The 20603-nt window shown below is 48.7% G+C and overlaps 1 protein-coding gene across 1 annotated transcript in view; it reads right to left on the bottom strand.

Annotated features, from left to right (window-relative positions):
• Positions 1-20603, bottom strand: part of LOC132592278 (uncharacterized) — a 436287-nt gene that overhangs the window by 211252 nt on the left and 204432 nt on the right. The window lies entirely within an intron of this gene.

Genomic DNA, 20603 nt, shown 5'->3' with positions numbered 1-20603 from the left:
CCCAACCTGGATTGCTTGAAAAGAAGATCAGGGTTATCAAAGCCTACTTGCTAGCAGGGTGGATTTGATTTAAATCACGTTTTAAATCACTAGTCAGTAAGACTTGATTTAAATCTTTTTCTTTCTTTTTTTTACAGAAAGACTCATTCTTGTTGGTATAATCTTAATATTTACAACCAGATGAAGGTTTAATTTTTGGAACGATAAATTTCAGGAGTAGTTTTTCCGGTTATATCAAAACTTACTGATTTGGTTATACTATTAGAAATACAATGACAGATAATTATGAAATTATGCTGAGGTTTAATAAGTTAACCTGTTTATATTTGGACAACTTTTCTGCTGTACCTTATTGGAAGGAGAAAAATAACCATTTCCTTAATAACAATTTAACAATTTATTTAACTAAAGCAATAACATTGTAGCGTACGGATCCATGTTTGTTATCTGATATGGTTAAACGATTTATTTTAAAAAAAAACACCTTAGATTGAGTTTTAGCACACATGAAAAACTTAAAACAAATCCCTTTTTCCTGATGAATAGCCTTTGGACTACAGTGTAACTTAAACAGAAAACTATCTTTTGAAAGGTTTTTTATCCAAAAGCATTTTATTTTAGAAATCCGATTTAATTTTTTTAAAAATCCAGTTGTTGTTTTTTAAAAAAAACATTGACTTTTTTTAAAAATCCACCCTGCTTGCCAGGATGGCTGTTCTCAGCTTCCATGGTTGCCAGAAGTCGCAGGAGGGGAAGAGGGCTCTTGTGTTCGGATCCTGTGGGTTTCCCATTGGGGCATCTGGTTGGCCACTGTGAGAACAGGGCTAGGTGGGCCTTTGGGCTGTGCTTGCAACCAGACTCTTCTTAGTTTCTTATTGAACCTCCAGGTCTCGACGCAGTCTATCTGAATCCCTCGGTTCTTTGGTATTTGGCCACTGTGAGAACAGGAAGCTGGACTACCTGGGCCATTGGTCGGATCCTGTAGTGTAGACCCTTCCTATATGTTCTTATGATGTTCCCCATGGCTGGGATGGTCTTTTTCTTCCACGGGCCCAAATCCTATTTCTGTTTCCCGCATCCATCCATTTTCGCAGCAGCCTGAGCCCCATAAATTTAGAAATTGAAGCTGCCCCTCCAAGCCTCATTTTGTCCATCTTCCAAATGCATTTATTAGGAACAGTCCTTTGGTTTTTCCAGTAAATCTGTATTTTTAGTAATGCCATAGAATCACAGAATCACAAAGTTGGAAGGGGACCCAAAGGGTCGTTTCGTCCAACCCCATTTTTGGGGGGTGGGTTGCATTTGTCCTGGGGAGGGGGGTAAATTCTCTACAGATGAGTTTCATTTAAATTTTTAATGGGATGGAGGTTCCTCAAGTTCGCAAGGGTTTTGCTATTCTGGGCAACAAAAAACTCGGCTGTGTGTTATAGTGGTCAGATCGTTGGACTAGGACAGGGGTTGCCAACGTGTGGCCCATGAGCTGGATGTGGCCCATGAAGACCATTTTACCAGCTCACGAGCCACCCCCAAACCGAGCCGCCTGCTCAGTAAGCCCCCCCCCACGCTGCACTAAACCGGCACAGCGTGGCGCAGGGACTCGCCGAGTGGTGCTGAAAATTGCTTCTGCGCAGGCATGATTTTCGCCGTCTGGGCATGCAAATAAGCGATTTCTGGCACCGCGGACATGCACAGACATGATTTCTGGCATCGCACTGTGCCAGTCCAGCCCACGGACGATCTCTGCGGGGAAACCTTGCCAACTCCTGGACTAGAACATGGGAGGCCAGGGTTCAACCCCCCCCCTCAGCCATGAAATTCACCACCTTGGTCCAGCAGATGCCCCCTCAGTCTAGGCTACCTCACAGGGTTGTTATGGGGAGAAAATGAGATGAGGACCACATTAAACCACCTCAAACTACTCGGAGAAAAAGTTGGGACAGGAATGCAATAAAACAATAATAATAGACAACGCTTCTTCTTTCCCTCTCCACCAATTTAATCTGGATTTGCCCTAGGCTGGGGAAAATCCAATAAAGTTCTTTTAAACAACAGCATTCGCAACCCAAACCCTGTTGCAGACATTCCATTTGCAATATCTCAGCACTTCTCTTAACAATATCAAGTCCCCTGGAGCCTTCTGAAGTTGAATTTCAGAGTGGGGCATGTCTGTGCATGAAGACTAAAGGATCATGCAATGTGCAGCTGCTGCTGATAATTCATTTTGGAATCCTAGAACTGTAGAGTTGGACTCGAGGGTCATCTAGTCCAGCCCCCCGCCATGCAGGAATCGGAGCTAAATAATCCCTGGCAGTCGGGCACCACAACTCTTGTTTAAAAATCTCCAGTGAAGGAGAGTCTGCCACTTTCCGAGGGTGTTTGACCGTCAAACAGCTGTCAGAAAGTCGTTCCTATAGTGTAGTCAGACTCTCCTTTCTCATCATTTGAATCCATTGGTTCGGGTCTGTTTTCCATGTGACAGCCCTTCAGATATTTTAAGATAGAGGGGCGCAGGTGGCGCTGTGGTCTAAACCACTGAGCCTCTTGGGCTTGCCGATTGGGAGGTCGGCGGTTCGAATCACGGTGTGCCAGAAGCAGTTTATTTATTTATTTTTCAAATTAGTTTTTAAATTAATTTTCATAAAGAAGTACAAAAAATGACAATAGGAAAATACACAAATCAAAAGAAAATACAACAGAAAGAGATAACAAAAAATATAAAGGAAAAGAGAAAAAACATTCCATCCTTCATTTACTAATATAATTCTTGTATCCGTGACTTCCTCCTTCCCCCCATCCACGTTTCTATTAATATCTTTTACAGCGCTCACGTTTTCAACACTCTTCACTTTTTCTAGTACCAAACTTCTTATAACTTTTAGTGCCAGAAGCAGTTTAGTCCTGCTGGCCACATGACTCGGAAAGCTGTCTGCGGACAAACGCCGGCTCCCTCAGCCTGAAAGCGAGATGAGTGCCGCAACCCCAGAGTCGCCTTTGACTGGACTTCACCGTCCAGGGGTCCTTTACCCTTACCGTTCCCTTTTATTTTAAGATATCTGTAGATATTGATGTTCCTCTGGAAGACAGATGTTGCAGGTTCGTGTGGCACATGCTAGCGTAGGATTCTAGTTAGTACTGCCCATTTAGGATCCCACTGCCCCTGAGATGGCGAAACCTACTGGAAGAATAAGAAAACAAGACTTTTCTTAATAGAAGGTGGGAAATTTGTTGAATCTATGAAAGCAGATGGTCAGCAGTTAGAAACGTTAGCAGGATCGACATAAACACGAGCAGTAAGAAATAACTTAAAGGGAGTAAAAAGGTTAAACTTGTAAATAGGTTTGAATTGGTTATGCGGTAAGATTATGATATAAAATAAGGGGGGGGGAGGGAGGTCAAAGGAAAACCAGGTTGAATTTGTTTAGATTTAATTGCTGCTGTTAAAATATTGCAAAATGCAAACTGGAGAATAGATATATATATTTCACTGCCCCTCCACCCTGGTTTTTTCTCCCCTGCCACTAAACATGCTCAGGCCCCATTTGGCTCAGCAACCAAATGATAACTATTTTCTGTCTCCACAGTCGGAGGCAGCAATGCTTGTGAATGCCACTTGCCGAAAACGACAGGAGGCGAGAGTGTTGCTCGTGTGCTCGGATCCTGCGTGTGGGTTTCCCATAATGGTCGCTGTCATGTATGACATCCCCTCCAACATTTCTCAGATGAAAGTGGGGGCGTCCTATTCCATAACGTTAATAATTTTATTATCAATACCCCCCCTCCATCTGACTGGGTTGCCCCAGCCACTCTGAGTGTCTTCCAACCTATATAAAACCATAATAAAACATTAAACATTGGGGGGGGGGGACAACACTTCCCTATACAGGGCTGCCTTCAGAAGGTTGTATAGTGACTTATCTCCACACCCTCTGATGAAAATAGCGGCGTCCTACCATACCCTCCAACATTTCTCTGATGAAAACAGGGACATCCTAAGGAAAAGCAGGGTATTCAGGATCAAATCAGAAACCAGGACGGCTTCTGTAAATCTGGGGCTGTCCCTGGAAAATAGGGACACTTGGAGGGTTTGGTATGATCTAGTTGAGATTCCTGCATTGCCAGGGGTTGGACTGGATGGCCTTTGGGAGTCCCTCCCACTTCTTCAAATCTCTGATTCTGTTAGTAGATGGGCTGCTGGCCTGATTCATTCCCCCCCAAGCAGGCTGATGCCGCCCCCCCCCCCCCGATTGTGTGCTGGTGACACCATTTAGTCCACATAAAGAAGAGTACGTGGAGAATTGCGCTCACTGCTCATATATATATATATGAGTTTTAGTGCCGAGACCAACCCCGCTCTTGGCTTCTAAATCAATAGCGGGCGGGCTATTGCAGGGTAATTGAATATAGCAGGCATGGAAAAGGTTTCAGCCATCTGTATTCGCTGAGGGATGGAAGACCAGGGCTGGTTTCAATCAGCTCTTGTCCCGCTCCTGCCTTTGGCTGCAGATAGGCCTTTAAAAGGAGAGAAAAGTATTTTTTATTAAATCTTACTCATGTAACCCAAATAACAGAATAGAGCCTCATGAGAGAAGAGCACGTTAAAAGCTAAACCAAATCAAGGCTGCCATGGAGTGGCCATGCTTTTAAAGCATATCATTTCCCTCCCAAGAATCCTGGGAATTCTAGTTTTGTTAAGTGTGGGAATCATAGCCCTGTGAGGGGGTAAACTGCAGTTCCCTGGATCCTTTGGGGAAAAGATTTTTTTAAAAAAATATATTCATTGATTTTTCAAAGATTTTGTTGAAGTAAATCAAACAAATCTCAGAATGGTAGAATTCTATGAGCGGGAATTTTAGCCGTGATACCTCCATGGGACCCAGGTGGCGCTGTGGGTTAAACCACAGAGTCTAGGGCTTGCTGATCAGAAGGTCGGTGGTTCGAATCCCTGCAACGGGGTGAGCTCCCGTTGCTCGGTCCCAGCTCCTTCCCACCTAGCAGTTCAAAAGCACATCAAAGTGCAAGTACTGTAGATAAATAGGGACCGCTCCGGCGGGAAGGTGAACGGCGTTTTCGTGCGCTGCTCTGGTTCGCCAGAAGCGGCTTAGTCATGCTGGCCACATGACCCGGAAGCTGCCTGCAGACAAACGCCGGCTCCCTCGGCCTATAGAGTGAGATGAGCACCGCAACCCCAGAGTCGGACACGACTGGACCTGATAGTCAGGGGCCCCTTTACCTTTACCTCCATGGCAGGGGGTTGGTCTAGATGTCTTTTGGGGGTCCCATCCGACTCTACAATTCTAGGGCAACTCTGGGCATGCGCCGAGTGCCTTTCCCTAACCAAGGAGTAAATGTACCCAGTTCTGGGCACGTGGCTTTAGAGCAGGGGTCGGCAAGGTTGGGCCGGTTCACTCCAGCGGAGATCCCTCTGTGGGCTGGATTGTGCCTGCGCGTCAGTGCGCTCGCCCGCAATTCCCGGCGCCGGCGCCTACACCTGCGCAGACGCAATTTCCGGCACCGCGGAAGCGAGACCCCGCGCCGTGCTGCACCACTTTAGTGCAGCGCACGGAGACTCACTGAACGGGCGGCGTGGTTCGGGGGCCAGTTTAACGACCCCTGCGGGCCGCTTGTGGCCCATGGGCCTTAGGCTGCCGACCCCTGCTTTAGAGGAATGGTCTCCCAGGGGGATTTTTAACCACCCCACTCCCAGATTTAAAACAACTGCTCTCTGTTTTTGTTTCCTCAGATCGGAGCTGGGACTTGCAGCTCACCCCTCCTGCGCACCCCTCCAACCTCCGAGCCTCTTGCCAGGCAGTGAATCAACAGCAGGAGCAAAATCCTGCTTACATGGATCGGATCGGGGGCCGAGCTGGGGCTGCCAGGGGGGGCCACGCAAAGAGGCTGGGAGGTGAGTTCGGGTCCTGTTTTTGAAATGTGACATCGGTTTGCCTGGGTGCTCTGTGATTCTGCAGCTGTGCCACACAGAAGGGCATTTTGGTGCCGAGTGCGAAGCCTGCCCCAAATGCAATGCCCCAGGAGTTCCATCACCCCATGGCATTGTGGGTAGAAAGCACGGGGGCCACTTTGACTATTCTGTCGGCCATCTTGTGCTACGTGGCATGTTTCTTTTCCCACAATGCCTCGGGGCAAGTGCCAACTGGGGCTGATGGTAGCCCAAAATAATATGGAGAGCAACATTCTGCTCGCCTCATCTCAAAAAGGATATTGTGGAGTTGGCAAAGGTTCAAAAAGGGGTGACTGAAACAAAAAAGGGAGTGGAGCGGCTCCCTTACGAAGAAACTTGTTTTTATGTTTTCAATGGTTTTATTGCATGGTTTTAGGTTTTTGTTGCTCTGATTCACTCCGATATATTTTGCTAAATGATATAGTGGTATATTTTAATAGGCAAGCAGGCAAACGAATAAAGTTTGAAGCGTTTGGGACTTCTTAGTTTGGAAAAAAGGCGAGGAAGAGGTGGCATCATAGAATCATAGAGTTGGAAGGGACCCCCAAGGGCCATCCAGTCCAACCCCCTGCAATGCAGGAATCCAGTACAGCACCCAGTACAGATGACCATCCAAGCTCTGCTTAAAAACCTCCAAGGAAGGAGAGGCCACAACCTCCCAAGGGAGACCATGTATGAAATGAATGTAGGGCATGGAGAAAGTGGAGAGAGAAAAGTTGTCCTCCTTTTCTCAGATGACGCAACTGGTCAGTGCATCTGGCTGTTAACCAAAAGGTTGATGGTTCAAGCCCAGCCAGGGATGGTTGTGGGCAGGATTCCTGCATTGCAAAGGGTTGGACTAGATATCCCTAGGGTACCCCTTCCAACTCTACCATCCATGATACCATAACACTAAAATTCATGAAGCTGAGGGTGGGGAGATTATCGGGACACATGAAAGAAGGTCCTTCATGTAGCACAGAGTTAAACTGTGGAACTCCCTGCCACCGACACGGATGGCTTTAAAAGAGGATCAGACAAATTCATGGAGGAGAGAGTTCTTGAGGGCTAGAAGCCACAATGGCTATGCTTGACCTCCACAGTCGGAGGCAGCCGCGCACCTGAATTCCAGATGCTGGAAACCTTGGGAAGGGAGAGTGCTGCTCTTGTGTTCGAATCCTGCTTGGTGGCTTCTCATGGAGGCATCTGTTCAGCCATCGTGAGAATAGGATGCTGAACTGGATGGGGCCATTGAACTCATCCTGCAACACTGCAACACATGTCCTTAGGAAACAGCCAGAGATAGGCCCCTCAGTTATGCCATTCCTTAGCTTGGGGGGGGGGGCTGGTGCCACAGCAAATGCCCCCCCATCTCCCCATCTTTATGCCAACCCCTTGCAAGCTGAGCATACGACAGAGGTCTTGTGGGGGCGCAGGCTGAGTCGGGAACGTTCCCAGCCCAGATTCTTATAGGGGAAGATTTTCACCTTGTCTCCCGTAAATTGCTTTCGGTGACTTTTGCCCGCATTTCAGAGCGTCGAGGGATCTAAAGGCCTTTTCCTATATTTCTCTCCCTCCCCAGGTTGAATTTCCGGACTGCACATCCCTCCTCCGCTCTCTCCCATCACAATGGTGCTGCCCATCACAATTTGAGGGGTGGGGCCGGCAGCCCCCGCCCCAGACCCCCCTTCACGCCTCCCGCGGGGTGGGAGAGGTGGGCTCTGCGTTTGCCGAGGTCTCTCCCATGTGCTGTTTCTACTGGATTCTCACTCGTGGCCCTCCCCCCGCTTTCCTTTTCTACGAAGCTTGCTCCCGTTTTTCTAAACCGTGTTCCGCTATTTTCTAATAAACAGAGTTGGAAACCAGCGACGGATGGGATGGCACTGGGAAGCTCCCTAGAAAGGGGTGTCTGTCTGTGTCTGTGTGGCTTCTTTCCAGAACGAGCAAAGGATGACATCATCATCATCATTATTATTATTAAATTTTAATTATACCCCGCTCTCCCCAGCATAGCTGCCAAGTCTCCCGTATTCCCCGGGAAACCCCCGTTTTTCCAGCTGTCCCCAGCCGAAAAAAACGGATTTTTTTGTTCCCCCCCCAGTTTATTCTGGCGCAGCGGCCATTTTGGAACTGGGTGGAGCATGCTCAGAAGCGACTTTTGTTGCTGCTTTGGCCAGTTCCAAAATGGCTGCAGCGTGGCTTCTGGTGCGGTGGCCATTTTGGAACAGGGCAGAGCAGCATCAAAAGTAGCTTCTGAGCATGCTCCGCCCCGGTTCCAAAATGGCGGCAGCGCTACTTCCGGTCTGCTACTTCCGGTCCAGTCCCTTATTTCTCAGGCCGGAACTTGGCAGCTATGCTCCCCAGCTAAGGCCAGGCTCAGGGTGGCTAACACTAGATATAAAACAACTGATTAAAATACAACTTAAGAACAAGATTAAATACATTAAAATTAAAATTAAAACGTAGCCTCATACGGAAGGAAAAGGAAAAATGGTGGAGGGCATCAGTGTTGAATATGTTGTTCAATTTCCAATTGGTAAACAACAATAAACACAACTATTAGCTGTGTTGTAGAAGCGTTGAAAAAACTTCTTGCCCAGCACGCTTCCCTCACGATCAAAAGTCAAACCTCGTTTCTAAACGTCCAGGAATTTTCCTTCTGAAGTTCAGATAACAGTCTAATTGCAGCGAAAGTCTTATCCAGCTTTCAGTGCCCTTGCGTGCCTGAGAAAATAACTCACTTTCACTCCCTTGTTCATTAAAACAGAGATTTATTGCTTAAGGCAACTCCAGCCAGGAGAAGACAGGTCCATCTCGGCTGGAACTGCGACAGGAACAGAACGAATTAAAACATACAATCTCATATATGACAGAAAGTTTACAACAGTACACATACAGTTCCTGTTCCTGTTTACAATGACACGTCACAGGTACTTCCTGTTTATATGAGAACAGGCCCTGTGATACAGGACGACTGCTGAGCTATTAACCCTCTCAGCTCACAATCAGGTTGGCGCCAGGCAGAACAACTCTGTCTTACGGGCCCTGCAGAAAGAAATCAGGTCCCGCGGGGCCCTGGTCTCAGGAGACAGAGCGTTCCACCAGGTCGGAGCCAATGCTGAGAAGGCCCTGATTCTAGTTGAGGCTAGTCTGATTTCCTTTGGGCCTGGGACCTCTAAGGTGTTACTATTTATGGACCTTAAGGTCCTCCGCAGGGCATACTGGGAGCACCATCCAAAAAAATGGCATCCTTCCTCTCTCCCTCCCTCCTAAGCTTCCCAAACACTGCAGCCCTGTGCATGTGACCAAATAGGGGCGGGTTCATTGCAGTAGGCCACGCCCCTATTTGACCACATGGCAACGCCCACTGTATATATCTGTACAGTGGTACCTTGGTTCTCAAACTTAATCCATTTCGGAAGTCCGTTCCAAAATCAAAGTGTTCCAAAACCAAGGCGTGCTTTCCCATAGAAAGTAATGCAAAATGGATTAATCCGTTCCAGACTTTTAAAAACAACCCCCGAAACAGCAATTTAACATGAATTTTATTATCTAACGAGACCATCGATCCATAAAATGAAAGCAATAATCAATGTACTGTACTATAAAATAAATAAGATAGTATTGTAGATGATAAAAGTTAAAAATAATTCTTTTTCTTACCTGCGCTGATGATGGTCATTGTTTGGATGGGGGGGGCACTTTTTAAATCTATTTTCGCAGTTGCACATTCAACCAATCAGTAGCTGAACTGGGTTCCACACAGTCACAAAAACAAATGAACCAAGAAAGCCTCAAAAACAAAAACGCAAAATAAATAGCAAAAACAAAAGCGCCCAACTTGTCCCATTTGACTTCCGAAATGTTCAAAAGCGAAGACGTGGCTTCTGATTGGTGCAGGTGCCCCGGAAACAATAGCCGACAGCCGCATCAGACGCTTGGCTTCTGAAAAAGTTCGAAAACCGGAACACTTACTTCCGGTTTTTCGGCGTTTGAGAACCAAGGTACCACTGTAAACCTCATAAAGTGTCCCTTACCCCTTAGTTGCCCCCTAACAATGCCTTTCTCCACATTCTTCAGGTGACTTTAACAGAAGAATGGAAAAATTCATGGAGGAGAGGGCTATCGGTGGCTACTAGCCACAATGGCTATGTTTTACCTCAATGGTAGGAGCCAGCAGTGGTTCTCAAGTCTACAGAATCAAAGATTTGTAGAGTTGGAAGGGGCCATGAAGATCATCTAGTCCTGCAATGCAGCAATCTTTCACCCAACATGAGACTCAAACCTATGACCCTGAGATTAAGAGTCTCATGCTCTACCAACGGAATGCTAGTTGCTGGAAGGTGAAGGAGTGGGGTCTTGCATTCGAATTCTGCTTGCTGGTTTCCCACAGGCCTCTGGTTGGCCGCTTTGAGAAGAGGATGGCTGGACTAGATGGGCCCTTGACATGAGCCCACCCTCTCCAACATTCCTCGGGTGAAAATAAGAGACATCCTATTGCAGCCTCTTCAACATTTCTTAGACAAAAAAAAGAGGGACGTCCCTCTGGAAGGGCAAGCGAGACAGCCTGGGATCAAATCAGAAACCGGGATGGCTTCTGTAATTCTGGGGATCGTCCCTGGGAAATCGGGACACTTGGAGGAGGGTCTGTGATCCTGAAGGACTCTTCTTGTGACAACAGGGTGCTGGGATGGGGGGGGGGGGGAGAAGGGAAACGTGGCCTAATCCAGCTGCCTCTTCTGGCGCTCTCTGGAGAAAAATGGGAGATGTGGAGTGGGGGGGAACTAAGTAAACATGTTTTTCCCAAGCGGAGACGAATCCTGTTGGCAATCACGTCTCCCCAAGATTACCGGAAGCAGAGAGAATTATGCAGTAGGGGGTGGGGGTGGGAACGAGAAGTAGAATAAATTGGGTTGCTGTAAATACAGGATCCAGCTTCTCTCCCTCTCCCTCCACGGAGACTTTGCTTTCTTTCCTTTTGCGCAGAATTTTGAACCCGGGGCTGAGTTTTCCTGGCACGGAGCGCACGCCGCTTGTCCAAAGGACCTTTAAGGCTCTTCCTACCCCGTGATGCTTTGAAGGATAATTCCTGCTCCGGGCATCAAAGTTGCATCCTACTCCACCCCCCACCCCCCCCGCACGCTGATTCTGCTTCTGATTTTGTGATTCTAAGGCAACGGAGCAGCTAAGGGGGCCAGAGCCCCACACAAAGCTTTGCCGTGGCAGGTGGAGAGCCCCAGGGGGTCTGTGGGGAGCAGGCGAGGGGGGTTCCCAGAGGTGGCAGCTCTTCTGGGACTCGGCTGGCTTTAAAACGCAAGCAGTCTGGATGAATTAGCTGGGCTGACAGGCTTGATCGTTCCAGCGTGGTGGAAAGGCAGGGAAGAGGGTTCTCCGCTGCCCCCATTTCCCCCCCCCCCAGTGTCAGGAGTTAATGTGGCCCATCATTTATTTGGTTTTGGAGCCAATCCCCAAAGGCAGCGCGGCAACGGAGCAGTTGCCGCAGAGCCAGCCTCTATAAAACAAGCTTGAAACAAATAATAAATGTAATGGAGGGCTCTGACAAATAGTAAAAAAAATTCCTGCGGTCTTGCCAAGTTGGAGCTCGGATGCTGAAAGGCGGCACCCAGGGTGGCGCGGCAGAGAGGCGCTGGTTTGGGACGGGGGTTTCGTGGGTTGGCTTATAAAAAATGTGCGCGGGACTTTATGAGCTCAGTCAGTAGAGCATGAGACTCTTAATTTCAAGGTTGTGGGTTCGAGTACCACGTTGGGCAAAAATATTCTTGCATTTCAGGGGGTTGGGCTAGATGACCCATGGGATCCCTTCCAACTCTATGATTCTATGAGATGAGATCGTCCGTGGGCCACTCTGGGTGGCTTCCAACACAATATCAAAAACATGATAAACCATCAAACATTAAAAACTTCCCTAAACAGGGCTGCCTTCAGATGTCTTCTAAAAGCCAGGTAGTTGTTTATTTCCTTGACATCTGATGGGAGGGCGTTCCACAGGGCGGGCGCCACCACCGAGAAGGCCCTCTGCCTGGTTCCCTGGTTCTATGGTTGCACTGAGCAGAAGACAGTAAAGGAATAATAAAAAAATCAAAACGCGAGGAGGAGGCAGCATGATGGAAGTTTATAAAATGATGCACGTTGCAGAGGAAATGAGTAGGGAAAAAGGTTTCTCTCGTGATGCTAGACATCTGATGAAGCCCAAAGTTAGCAGATTCAGGACAGGTCAAAGAAAAGAGTTCTTCATGCAGTGCATAGGCAAACTTTGGAACTCCCTGCCACAGGAGGCAGTGATGACCACCAAAAAGGATGGCTTTAAAAGAGGATTGGACAAATTCATGGAGGAGGAGAGGGCTATTGATGGCTACTGGTGAGCAAAAGCCACGGTGAGAAGAGGATGCTGGGCTGGAAGGGCCATTGGCCTGATCCTGCAGGTCTCTAAGGTGCTGCTGGAAGGAATTTTTTTTATTTTGGTTCTCCTTATGTTATTAAGCATTTAATCCTGCATCTCCATCCTTGCTCCTGCAGAGATATAAGCAGCAGAATCCAAATCAATACGACTGGAGGCCGAAGCTACTGAGAGCCCCCTGGAGCCTTAAACAGCCGCAGATTTATTGCGGCAAAGATGTTTGGTGACTAAAACCTGCCTCTTTTGATGAAGTGCGACTGAGAAAAACGGCCTCGGCTTTCCGCACACTCCGGGAAGGGGCCAGAAGACCCTTGTTTGCCTTTCCTGCAATGGCATCATCCCAGCATTGCTAACCCTCTCTGGGTGATGCTGAAAAGAATCAGGATTGCATCCAACGTCGCGCTATAAAAATGCATCCCAACAGCACAAATATTTCTGCTTGTGCAATGGGGTCGCCCCCCACTTCCTCACCTTGCAAACCCCAACCCCAAATGTGTTCTGGGGTTCCTCCAACCCTCTGGGGAGGGAGGGAAGGGGAGAAATCTCTGATGTGCAAGAAGAAATCCTTGCATTGGTTGGATCCTGCCCCAGGATTGGAATCCGAACCTTAAGGCACCTGGCAGTAAGCTCCATTCAGCTCCACAGGGCATACTCTGAGTAAGGGCTCAGCCACACTCTTGCTTGCCTTCCTGCAAATTCAGCAGCGCTTCTGAATCCCAGTTGCTGGAAACTGCAGGAAGGGGGAGGGCTCTTGTGGTTGAATCCTGCTTGCTGGGTTCCCACAGGCAACTGGTTGGCCCCTGGGAGAAGAGGGCGCTGCATTCCAGGGGGGGGCTAATTGATCTTTGGGTTCCCCTTCAGCTCCAAAATTTCTGGGGAAGGCTGGCTGGCTACACGTGGATGGGTTCCTTCTCCAACCAAACTGCAGTTTCTGGAAAGAAAGAGGACAAACCCTGCCACGATCACGTCTCTCCAAAGTGCCTGGCCAGGTGTCTGAGCCCTGGTCTAGTTTCTCTTATCTCCTCCTCCGCCCTAGGATCTCGCCACCGTCAGACTGAGCCCTCACTTTCCCCGACACCTGTCATTTAAATTCAGGTCACTGAGCGGCTCGTGGTGGCGATCTGCAGCTGGCTGGCAATGTCCTGCCCGCCCTGCGAGCTTTTGACCTACTTTCAGGAAAAAGGACCCCGGAGGCAGACAATTCCCACAACCCAGATGCATTTGTATAGAATCACAGAATGGTAGAGCTGGAAGGTACCCCGAGGGTCATCTAGTCCAACCTCCTACAATGCAGGAATCACAGCTGAAAAATATCTGGCCAGCCAACCAGTGGCGTAGCAAGGGAGGTGCGTTGGGGGCGGGCCGCCCTGGGTGCCACCTTGGAGGGGGGTGACACTCGGCGCACCCCCGCGACACTCAAGCTGAGCCCCGCCGCCCGGTAAAAAGCCTCGCTTGGCACAGCGGCTAGCTCGCTCGCCCACCTGGCACACGCTTTGCTTCTTTCCTGCTGGGTGGACCCACGGAAGCAAGGCCTCCCTGGCCCGCCCCTCGCCTCCGCAGCAGGAAGGAAGAAGCAAAGCATGCGCCGGCTAAGCAGGTGAGCGAGAGAGCCAGCCGCTGCTGTGCCAATCAAGGCTTTTTACCTGGAGGCTGGCGGGGAGAAGCGTCCCCTCCCACCCACCCGCCGCTCCCAGCTCTGTCTTTTGGGGGACAGCACAAGCGCCACTGCCGGCACCCTGCTACATAGCGCAGATGTGCAGCATCGCTACAGTGATGCATGCGTCGTATGTAGCAACACATGCGTCAATGCGTTGTACATAGTGACACTGCATGTGCGTGCTACGTAGCAATGCCCCGCTCCTGGGTGCACGTCATGTTTGCCGCTCCGGGTGCCTGAGCAGCTTCCTAGGCCACAGCAGCCAACCTCATTGCTTTGGCAGCTGGAATATAAATGCAAAGGAAGACAATAAACTATGCTGGGCTTGCCAGCTCAGGCTCAAATTGGGAGTCCAGCGGCTTTGCTGAACCTGAGACCTTGGAGAAACTTAGATCTTCTGTTAACTCTTCTTCCCTCTGAGCACATTTCTTCTTCAAGGGCTCTGAATGAAAGACTTCTTCCGATTTCCAGATTCTGGCACTGGGTACGTATGGTTTCTCAGTGTACAGGAGAAGCGCTTTGCACATGGTCAGAAGCATCCCTGAGTTCACACACCCCAAAGCCTTAGCATTGCATAAAACACACACAAGCCATGCGAAGGTCTAAATAAAAGTATTTGGATCGCTAACCTTTGCTGAGCTCACAGGGGCACATTTGCAAACTGGAGAAGCGGTTAGGGGTGAACGGCAACCTCCCTTCTGCAGGCAGACGACAACTCCTACCGGTTATGTCATAGAATCATATAATTGCAGAGTTGGAAGGGGTCCCAAAGGGCCATCTAGTCCAACCCCCTGCAGTGCAGGAATCGCAACAGCCATGAAGCTCTCTTGGTGGCCTTGGGGGCCCAGTTGCTGCCTCTCAGCCCAATCCACCTCACAGGGCTGTTGTTGTTGGGGGTTTTAAATGGGGAGACGGTGGCCCCTGTCTGCCACTTTGAGCTATTGGAAGAAAAAGGTGAGCTATAAATTGGCACTGCCACATTTTCCAATGGCTGAGCCTCTGCTTCCTCTCAAGCTGAGAGCACAACCCCCGACACTTCGTGCGTATTTGGTTGGAGCCTGTGAGATGGAGAGGAGTCGGCGGACAATTTATTCGCCACCTCGATTCCGGGTCCATTTCTCCTGCCGGGGGAACCATCAAACGCCTCCGCGTTGCAGTTTGCTACAACTCCTGTCTCTCTACGGTTGCACAGCCCAGCTCCCTCTCCACATCATGGATGTATCTTCTCTCCAATTCCCTTTGCCCCCCCCCCCCAGACAGGTTCTCTGCAAATGGACCTGCCACCCGGGGAAAGAGTCGTTTCCGCAGAAATAGAGGGAAGGTCAGGTCATAAAGACCCCTATCCATCAAGCTGCAGAGAGAACAGGAGAAATTATGCATTTGGAGGAGGAAAGAGGATTTTATTTTTTGGTGGGGGAGAGGGGGCAGGCAGGGGCTGCATTGAAAGACGACCAGCTTTGCTAATGCTAGAATCCTAGAACTGCAGAGTTGGAAGGGATCCCGAGGATCATCTAGTCCAACCCCCTGCAATACAGGAATCTCTGACAGATGGCCATCCAAACTGTCTTTAAAATTTTCCAGTAAAGGTGAGGCTGCTGCCTTCTGAGACAGCTTGCTTTGGAGAGGCACTAAATGTGTATGTGTGTGATTGGGATGTTGGCAACAGATTCGTTCCATGGGTCAAAAGTGGTGGTATTTAAAATGATAGATAGATTGATAGATAGATATGAAAAAGAAGGGGTGATAGAGAGTACTGGAAATCCCTACAAGCATCTTGCACAGAGTTGAACCCCACGGTGCAACTTCTGGATAAAACAAAGTCCTTCTTCACGCAGCACAGAATTAAACTATGGAACTCTCTGCCACAGGAGGCAGCAATGGCCACCAACTGAGATGGTTTGAAAAGAAAAATTTCTCGAGCCAATCCATGGCTATGTGGGGATGTTCAGGGATGCAGGAGAGGATATATTGTTTGATTATATCCTATTCCAACTTGTGTTAACAAGTTCCACAATTTAGCAGAGTTACATTCCCCTTTTTAAAGTCACCCAGCGGATATGTTTGCTCAGGTTCGCTAAAACCTCTATAATAATATTGCCCTGGTATTTCCCCCTTCATCCCCTCCTAAAAGATAAGACACAACACAGTCTTCTATAAAAGTATAAAAAGAGTTTACTTACATTACACATCTGTTCACAATCAGATGATCCCAGAAGGCAGACTTAGCTTAGAAAAAGTTACATATACTTGGAAACTATCCCATAAGGAGATAGCTCCTTTGTCCTCTCTTGGCTGGAAGGCATCTTAGGCTAAGCAGATGCTGCTTCCTCAATGAAATGTAGTCAGAGAGAGAGAGAGAGAGATGGCGGCCAGTCCTATGCTTTTGTTACCTGCACAGGTGAGGCCACGCCCACCTCTAGTCACATGCAGAGGAAGTCTGTCCCAGCCTAGGAGAAGCAGGAAGTTCTGACTGGTTGGTCCAGACATCCCCTTCTATGTCCACTCTAGGGATGTTGTACTTGACTGCTCTTTTGTTTCACATCCCACAGGCTACTAGCCGGGATGAGGAGCCAGCAATGCTTCTAAATACCAATCTGATTTTGATTTGATTTATTGTATTTTCTATGCCGCTGTTCCTTCAAATGGATCCCAAAGTGGCTTACAAACAATAGATAACCACAGGAGGGGAGAGTCGCTCTTGTGCTCTGGTCCTGCTTACTGGTTTCCCATTTGTAGGGCTGACGTATTCCAAAGCACAAGATCCCCCAAAAACAAAAATTCAAAAAACCAACACACCCACACACCCACATTTCATGTAAATTGCAAAAATCCACCCAGAGGGGAACACTGTGCCTCCAAAAGAGAACATTTCCAGGAAATCCTGGATGTATGTCTACCCTACCATTGGGGCACCTGGTTGGGGGTTGTGAGAACAGGATGCTGTACCAGATGGACCACTGGCCTAATCCAGCAGCCAGGTGCAAGCAGATCTAGGTGGCTCAAGTGAGTGAGCCATGCCGATGGCATGCCGAGCATGCTGGGAGCTTTGTTGCTGAGGACAGGGCTGCAGAACAATCCCTTTTAAACTTGGCTTCCAAATGTGTTGATGAGCTCTAATTGAATTGTGCGGCATTTGAAGTGGGTGGAAATGTTGCTCGTGTGTGTATTGCAAGAATTGTAGAGTTGGAAGGGGCCCAAGACTCATCCAGTCCAACCCCCTCCACAGAGGGCTTTCATTGCCCTTCTCCATTTCCCTCTCCTCCCTGTTGTACAGGCTCTATATACTCGGCATCCCCCCCAATAAACAATGGGTCACGAACCTACCTTGGCGCAGAGGTGGGCACCTGAACCCTCCTTTGTTCCTTTAAAAAGGAAAAATGATTGATCACCGCCCACCTTCTTCTTCTTCTTTTTTAAAAAAGCCCCTAGCAATCACACCTAATTGGGGGTTTTGTTTTGTTTTTTTGCAGCAAATAATTACCAGTCTCCATTAATAGCCGCTCGACTGCTTATTATTCAGCTGTCAATATGATTTACTGTCTGTTAAAGGGGGGGAAGGTGAGCATCGATAGACTCCAGGACGGGCAGATTTACTGGCGCAGTTTAATTTTTTTTCAGACCTGCAGGATTATTTACAACTGTTTTCTCTGTATTGGACGTTTGGTGTATTTCCTGAAGGACGCGAGAGAGTGATGCTTTCTCATGGAAAGGGAAATAGGTGGGCACTGTGGGGGCGGTGAGATCCCTATTTTCACAGGAGAAATGTTGGAGGGCATGGAGCCCCGAGCCAAGGAGATAAGTCACTGTACAACCTTTAGAAGACATAGGGAAACTTTTACTATGTTTTTATATGTATGTTGGAAGCCGCCCAGAGTGGCTGGGGCAACCCAGTCAGATGGACAGGGTGTTGTTGTTGAATAAGATGCCCCTATTTTCATCGGATAAATGTTTTTTTTGGGGGGGGGGAGAGAGATGTGGTAGCCCTAGATAGCCTCTTGCATGAACTTGGCAAATCCTCTTTTAAAGCCACCCAGGTTGGTGGCCTTGAAACCACAGGTGGGGAGAATATTGCTGTCGTCCTCGGATCCTGCTTTCGGTTTTCCTGTTGGGCATCTGGCTGGCCACTGATGCGGGACTTGTGGGATGTGAAACACAAGAGCAGTCAAGTACAACAAATAATATATCCTCTCCTGCATCCCTGGGTGAGCCATAAAGCAACCAGCCTGACCGCTTCACCAGGTTTCCTCTTGTAGATTCTCACCTCACCGCTAACAGGGTTTCAGGTCGGGAAGGGACCCGGGGGGGGGGGTTTCATCCAGACTGAACCCTCAATCCTAACACCTTTATTACCACCTTGACTGACGCATCAAGGTGTGACTGACGCATCAAGGGTGGATTTTTGCAATTTACATGAAATGTGGGTGTGTTGGTTTTTTGAATTTTTGTTTTTTGGGGGATCTTGTGCTTTGGAATACGTCAACCCTACAAATGGGAAACCAGCAAGCAGGACCCGAACACAAGAGCGACTCTCCCCTCCTGTGGTTATCTATTGTTTGTAAGCCGCTTTGGGATCCATTTGAGGGAACAGCGGCATAGAAAATACAATAAATCAAATCAAAATCAGAAGCATTGCTGGCTCCGACTGCGGAGCATAGTCATCCGGGCTAGTAGCCTGTGGGATGTGAAATAAAAGAGCAGTCAAGTACAACATCCCTAGAGTGGACATAGAAGGGGATGTCTGGACCAGCCAGTCGGAACTTCCTGCTTCTCCTAGGCTGGGACAGACTTCCTCTGCATGTGACTAGAGGTGGGCGTGGCCTCACCTGTGCAGGTAACAAAAGCGTAGGGCTGGCCGCCATCTCTCTCTCTCCGACTACATTTAATTGAGGAAGCAACAACTGCTTAGCCTAAGATGCCTTCCAGCCAAGAGAGGACAAAGGAGCTATCTCCTTATGGGATAGTTTCCAGGTGTATGTAACTTTTCTAAGCTAAGTCTGCCTTCTGGGGTCCTATTGTGAACAGATGTGTAATGTAAGCAAACTCTTTTTATACTTTCATAGAAGACTGTGTTGTGTCTTATCTTTTAGGAGGGGATAAAGGGGGAAATACCAGGACAATATTATTATAGAGGTTTTAGCGAACCTGAGCAAACACATCCGCTGTGTGACTTTAAAAAGGGGGGTGTTACTCTGCTAAATTGTGGAACTTGTTAGCACAAGTTGGAATAGGATATAATCAAATAATATATCCTCTCCTGCATCCCTGGGTGAGCCATAAAGCAACCAGCCTGACCGCTTCACCAGGTTTCCTCTTGTAGATTCTCACCTCACCGCTAACAGGGTTTCAGGTCGGGAAGGGACCCGGGGGGGGGGGTTTCATCCAGACTGAACCCTCAATCCTAACACCTTTATTACCACCTTGACTGACGCATCAAGGTGTGAGCTGCTCACACAACACACGGCCTGCTCCCTCTTCTACCGCAGTGTTTCTCAACCAGTGTGCCTCCAGATGTTTTGGGACTACAACTCCCATCATCCCTAGCTAGCAAGACCAGTGGTCAGGAATGATGGGAGTTGTAGTCCCAAAATATCTGGAGGCACACTGGTTGAGAAACACTGCTCTACCGAGTGCGTTCCTGCCCTTCTGCCCCTCCAAACTTGTGTGTGCTGACATTTTTCTCCTTATTTAAAAAGGGATCTTCTTTCCGAGAAGTTGGGATGCTCATAAGCATCCTGTAATCTCCGCCGCTGATCCCAAAGGCCAGAGAGGCCTTGTTATCCATTGACTGAAGCCAGTGCTCTACAGCAGCGAGGTTTCAAAAGCCGCTGTTGACCTCAGGCGTTGCTTCCTACCTTCTGGGTCAAAGAGACGCAATAAAACTGTTGTTTCTCCAGCTTCTCTGCGTCTGCAGCAAGCGGCCCGGCGGGGTCAGTTTTCGGCTTGGCAAAATAGGTATATGGATTTCCGTTTAGCTGAACTCCAACATAAGCCAGGATACGCCGCTTTCAAAGATGGATTCATGCTGGAATAAATCAACACCTGGGCTAGGCAAACGGGAGGTGGGAGACATGAGGCTGCAATAATAGGCGCTCTCTGCCTGCGGGAAGTGTCGAGATTTGGGCTGCCGGCAAGCCAGCCGCCCCCAAGCTGCCAGCAAGAGGCATCGAATAGTCTCTCCTGTCTGTCTCTCCCCATCAGGGGAAGCATTTTTCAGCCAGGCAAAGGCCGCTTAGCGAGCTCCTGGGCGCCTTGATTCTGACGGCGCTATGGTTCTCCTCGGACACTCGAAAAGCTTGTGGGAGCCGCAGGGCATAGGCAGGGCAGAGAGTAAGCACTCCCACCCCCACGCCCCAAGGTGAATTTACAGCAGGATCTTGCCAGTGGAATCGTAGAACTGTAGAGTTGGAAGGGAACTGTAGAGTTGGGAACCGCCAGAAGGCCCTCGGCACTGGACCTCAGTGTCTGGGCAGAGCGATGGAGGTGGAGACTCTCCTTCAGGTATACTGAACCGAGGCCATTTAGGGCTTTAAAGGTCAGCACCAACACTTTGAATTGTGCTCGGAAACGTACTGGCAGCCAATGCAGGTCAT

Source organism: Zootoca vivipara, chromosome 6 (assembly GCF_963506605.1).
Source record: "Zootoca vivipara chromosome 6, rZooViv1.1, whole genome shotgun sequence".
Lineage (NCBI taxonomy): Eukaryota > Metazoa > Chordata > Lepidosauria > Squamata > Lacertidae > Zootoca > Zootoca vivipara.
This window is presented reverse-complemented; position numbering and strand designations above follow the sequence as displayed.